Genomic DNA, 6,054 nt, shown 5'->3' with positions numbered 1-6,054 from the left:
TTTTTTAAATTTCCAAAAGATACTTTATTCATAAAAATCTGTAAAAATTACATTCCCAAACAGTTTAAAACAGCATCAAGTAAAAAAATACAAACAGTGCCAAGGTGATCAGTTTCCTTCCATACAATCACGAGTTGCCTCACAACTCTTCCATTTCATTGCCATGCCATATACATTTCTACATTTACAGCACACAAAATTTTCCCGATAGGTTCGAGGGGTTTCCCATGGATCCAGCCCCTCCGCTCAGCTTGGTGGGTGGACCTTACACAGTGGTCTTTCCCCATTGAGCCTTTGCTGTGGCTGCCCCAAACTTTAGTGCGTCCCTCACCACGTAGTCCTGGCCCTGGAATGTGCCAGTCTGCAACATTCGGTGGTGGACAACTCTTTGCGCTGGAAGACCAGCAAGTTTCGGGCAGACCAAAGGGCGTCTTTCACCGAATTGATAGTCCTCCAGCAGCAGTTGATGTTTGTCTCGGTGTGCGTCCCTGGGAACAGCCCGTCGGGCACAGACTCCTGTGTTATAGACCTGCTTGGGATGAACCTCGACAAAAACCACTGCATCCCTTTCCACACCTGCTTTGCAAAGACACATTACAGGAGGAGGTGGGCGACCGTCTCTTCCCCACAACAGCCACCCTGATAATTCTTGCCTCAAATCAGTGCACAATAAAAGAGACTGATTCCGTCAGCCTCCTTTTTTTTACAGGCCGCCCGGACCTGGCTGAGAAAGGCAGAGTGAGAGCAGGGAGGGGAGGAGACAAGAGTGAAGATTAAACAGAGAGCGAGAGGGAAGGAGACACCCAGAGTGACAGACAGAGAGAGAACGGCCCCTTATCTTTCAGCTCCACCTCCAGTTTCCTCCGGGCTGCCAATTTCAAACCCTTTATTAACAGTAGAACCGAAACCCAGCTCTCCACGCAAACCTTTCCAGACTCGACCTTTCAAGGCTTTCCAGAAAGACAGAGTTTTTAAATATGGTCCCGCGACAATTAACACTCAGTAATATTCCCACCGAAACACAGTCCATTCTATACTAAGAAACCTGCTCAGTAACATCACCATTTCCACACACATGCGCTTCCAGCAGTTTACAGCACCTTACTGCAGCTGTTTGGGGAATCTCCTGTGTTAAGATTGGAGTTGGAAAGCGGCCTTTACCCGGCAGTGTTATCGTCTCACACTGAATCTGCCAGACATCCTGTTCTCTTATTGCGAGAGAGAAAGCACGGATTTAGGAAATGTTCATTTGAAATGATCTCTATTGAGAACGAGCCCGGCCGTGGGACAGGTATTCCAGTGCAAAGAGCTGTCCATGACCGAGTGTTGCAGATTGGCACATTCCATCACATGTGCTGTGGGATGGCATTAAAGCTTGGAGAAGCCACCATGGAGCCTCAATGGAAAGGCGACAGACTAAGGCCCTAGTACAGCGAGGGGCTGGAACCTGTGTAAAACCCCTCGGGCTGTGTGCATCAGGGAATGTTTGATGTGTAATGTAAATACTGTAAATATAACCTGTGCAGGCAGGGATAGTGAGATACCTCATGTACTTTATTGAAGCAAACTGATCTGTATTATACCTTATGTAATATTAAAATTGAACTGCTTTGCAATATAATTGCACAAATTATATGAATAAATTACATTTTGTGCAAAAGAAAGCAGCTTTCCTGTCAACACACACCTTGTCTCAGGGCACAACTTTCCTGTGATCTTGTCATACCCAACTTCACTCTATATCTTCTGACACACACACTTTACAGTCTGTCATTTCCAAAAACAAGCATTCTAAAATCAAAAGACCTTTTGTTTATTTCTCCTTTCTTTTCATTTCTCCTCTATTCTTCTCAATCACTCCCTTCCACAGTCCTATTCAGATTAAGGTGGAATGTGAATAGTGTCACAACTCAACTCTGACACTATTATTACCCTTCTCTTCTCTTGTCTTATTCAATGGGAAAGTTTTATTCACCAGTCTGTTGCTGTTTTACACTCTTGCCATACCATCTGGTATTGCATCCATCTGAATTCTGTGCTTTCATGACCTTATACATCTTTTCCTCTACTGGATGATTTGTTTGCTTCAGTTCCATTCAACCAGGCTGGACCACAGGGAAGCTTAGAACAAAGAACAAAGAACAGTACAGCACAGGAACAGGCCATTCGGCCCTCCAAGCCTGCGCCGATCTTGATGCCTGCCTAAACTAACACCTTCTGCACTTCCGTGGCCTATATCCCTCTATTCCCTTCCTATTCATGTATTTGTCAAGATGTCTCTTAAACATCGCTATCGTATCTGCTTCCACCACCTCCCCTGGCAGCAAGTTCCAGGCACTCACCACCCTCTGTGTAAAAAACATGCCTCGCACATCCCCTCTAAACATTGCCCCTCGCACCTTAAACATATGTCCCCTAGTAACTGACTCTTACACCCTGGGAAAAAGCTTCTGACTATCCACTCTGTCCCTGCCGCTCATAACTTTGTAAATCTCTTTCATGTCGCCCTTCCACCTCCGTCGTTCCAGTGAAAACAATCTGAGTTTTTCCAACCTCTCCTCATAGCTAATGCCCTCCAGACCAGGCAACATCCTGGTAAACCTCCTCTGTACCCTCTCCAAAGTCTCCACGTCCTTCTGGTAGTGTGGCGACCAGAATTGCACGCAATATTCTAAGTGTGGCCTAACTAAGGTTCTGTACAGCTGCAACATGACTTGCCAATTTTTATACTCTATACCCCGACCGATGAAGGCAAGCATGCCGTATGCCTTCTTGACTACCTAATCCAACTGCTTTGCCACTTTCAGTGACCTTTGCCTTGGGTGGGTCCACGTTGATCCATTACATTCAGAATCACCTCCTTGAAATAACTCCATAGTGCAACGACAGTAACCACACAGAATCTGCTTCAAACACTCCTCCACATTTTATCTGCTCTGACTGTCAACACCTCCAGCTCTTTTGTTTAAGTGGAACCCATCAGGTTTGTATAGGCTCCTTCTATTCTGAAAGCTGTAGCACTGGTTCAGGGAATTCAGCCCTGTTTCTCTACACTAAAGGCTCAGCCATGCTTGATCTGCCTCGTATTTTGCTTTTATTGCAACGTTACAAGACCTCCAATCCTCTGGAAAACGATGGTCAGACCTTCCACTATTTCTTCCCTGGCTTCATTCAACAGCCTGGGGTACATTTCATCTGGTCCTGGTGATTTATCCACATTCAAGGATGCTCATCCCATTAAGACTTCCTCTCTCCTTAAGTTATCACGTCCAATACTTCACACTCCTCCTCCTTCATAACAATATCTGCATCACCCCCTCATTTGAGAAGACAGTAATGTATTCATTCAGGATATTGGCAACATCTTCCACCCCGATACAAAGGTTACATTTTTGATCTTTTCTGTGCCCTGCTGTTTGCTCAGTTGCCTCTTACTCCAATGTTTTGATGCAACATCTTTGGTCCATTGTTATTTTGCTTGTCCATGTTCTTTCCTGTTCTCTCTTTGCTCTTCACCGCTGCTCTCAAACGCCTCCAGTGCAGTCAAAACACAAGGTGTCAGAAGTGAGATTTGAATTCACGCCTCCAATGGAGACTGCGAGCTAAACGCAGCGCCTTAGACCGCTCGGCCATCCTGACCGCCTGCTAGCTATTGTAAATGCTAAGGAAATTATTCATTCTTTGTGAAAGTATTTGTGAGATTGTGGAAATGTCTGGAAGAGGAAAGACCAGCGGGAAAGCTCGGGCCAAGGCCAAGTATCACTCCTCCCGGGCTGGACTGCAGTTCCCGGTGGGCCGTGTTCACAGGCTCCTGAGAAAGGGCAACTATGCTGAGCGTGTGGATGCCGGAGCCCCGGTCTATCTGGCTGCAGTGCTCGAGTATCTGACCGCTGAAATCCTCGAGCTAGCCGGTAACGCGGCCCGGGACAACAAGAAGACCCGCATCATCCCCAGACACATGCAGCTGGCCGTCCGCAACGACGAGGAGCTCAACAAGCTGCTGGGAGGGGTGACTATCGCTCAGGGCGGGGTGCTGCCTAATATCCAGGCCGTGCTGCTGCCCAAGAAAACCAGCACTCAAGAGCTCCCAGAAAAAGTAAAGCGGCCAAAATGTCATCTCATAAACCAAAGGCTCTTTTCAGAGCCACCCACAGTCTCTGTGAAAGGGCTGGTTACTGTCAGGAGGGAATCAGAGATGGAGTTATTGTGACAGTGGATAGACCTGTTTCACATCTGTCCAGTTGTCTTTTCAGTTCCCTCTCTGGATTTCGCTCTGTTTCTCTGCTCACACATCTCCCCCTCCAGTTAAGTGAAGAACTGAACTGCAGGGTGTCAGAATCAACAATTTAATAAATCCCGCTGCCTTCGATTTTATAAATCCCGAGACCATCCCGGTACATTAACGGGAACTGGTTCGGAGCTGATGAATTAATTTAATAATGGAAGTGTCCGGGTTAATTCTCTGTTTTTCATTTGGACAGTTTGAATTGTGTTTTTTTTTTTCTCTCCGGTGATCTGAGCGCCACTTCTCAATGAAAATCTGCTCCCAGAACAGAGTAAATGCAGGAAGAAAGAGGCCATTCTCGGGCTGTGTGTTTCTCTCCTAACCTGATCTGTTTAGACCGCACTGTTCCCAGAGGACGGAATCAGTGAGAGTTGTGCACACACAGGAGCTGAGTCCACTGCAGTGCTTCAATATGTGCCTTCTCCCCGGCTCTCCCTATTCTCCGGACACAAAGTTGTTTGTTCCCCCGGCGGCGGGGTAGAGTCGGGGATTCTCTCCCCGCAGTGTCAGTGGCTGCAGCCCCGGGGAACTGGCGGTTTCAGTCAGAGTGACCGAGCTACCTTACAGGACTCTCCCCCTGAATTTGTGAACTAAGACTACACCGAACACATCTCCAGTTAGAGTGAGGGCCGGACATCCTTCTATTTTATTACAGAGAGTGGGGAAAGGGCTGGGTGGAGGGGATCTCAGCGAGTCACCAGGGATCCTGGATTTACTCCAAATCATTTCCATGTGGAATCTGCAGGCGGGGCCGGGACAGGGATCATTTGATCAGGGGATCAGCTCTTTCCTGAGAGATGTGGGTGGCTCTGAGAAGAGCCTTTGAGTTCAGATGTTTACAAGTATCCCGCGCTCTTTCACTTCTTTCCAGACCCTGCTTTCTGAGCCTTCGCTGCTTTCGGTTTGACCTTGCTCGTCCATGTCTGCACTTTCTTCAGCGCCTTTCCGCCCGCCGCACTCTTGCCTTTTTTGACCTTCTTCGCAGGAGACTTTTTCTGAAGCGCTGCTTTCTTCACCACCTAATTTGGCGTTGCCGCCGCCTTGCTGCTCGTTTTCTTGGCTGTTACTTTCTTTGTTGTCACTTTTTTGGCTGCTGGTTTCTTCACCAATGATTTCTTGTCTGCTGGTTTCTAACGAAGGATTTATTGTCTGCTGGTTTCTTCACTAAAGATTTCTTGTCTACTGGTGTCTTCACCAAAGATTTCTTAGCTGCTGGTTTCTTCACTAAAGATTTCTTGTCTGCTGGTTTCTTCACTAAAGATTTCTTGTCTGCTGGTTTCTTCATGAAAGATTTCTTGTCTGCTCGTTTCTTCATGAAATATTTCTTGTCTGCTGGTTTCTTCACTAAAGATTTCTTATCTGCTGGTTTCTTCACTAAAGATTTCTTGGCTGCTGGTGTCTTCGCTAAAGATTTCTTGGTTGCTGGTTTCTTCACTAAAGATTTCGTGTCTGCTGGTTTCTTCACTAAAGATTTCTTGTCTGATGGTTTCTTCACTAAAGATTTCTTGTCTGCTGGTTTCTTCACCTTCTTTCCCACTTTTCCCTGGGTTTTCCTTCTTGCTGATTTTGAAGCAGCCGGAGGTTCCCTGTCTCTTGCTCTGCACCAGGGAGCCTTTGTTCACATTCCTCTTGATACTTTGCTTGATCTGGGTCCTGAGCTTCTCCACATCGACACCGCTGCTACCCAGAGCCTTCTTTATGGCGGCCAGGGACATCCCCTTGCGATCGCTGAAAGCCGGCACAATCATAAGGATCTGTTCGCCCAACAG

General features: G+C 46.9%; 1 non-coding gene across 1 annotated transcript; it reads right to left on the bottom strand.

Moving 5' to 3' along the window:
- Window positions 1-3,556: 3,556 nt before the first annotated feature.
- Window positions 3,557-3,639, bottom strand: trnal-uag (transfer RNA leucine (anticodon UAG)). The gene has a single exon. It is a non-coding gene; the product is annotated as a tRNA-Leu (tRNA).
- Window positions 3,640-6,054: the final 2,415 nt, after the last annotated feature.

Source organism: Heterodontus francisci, chromosome 50, assembly GCF_036365525.1.
Source record: "Heterodontus francisci isolate sHetFra1 chromosome 50, sHetFra1.hap1, whole genome shotgun sequence".
Lineage (NCBI taxonomy): Eukaryota > Metazoa > Chordata > Chondrichthyes > Heterodontiformes > Heterodontidae > Heterodontus > Heterodontus francisci.
This window is presented reverse-complemented; position numbering and strand designations above follow the sequence as displayed.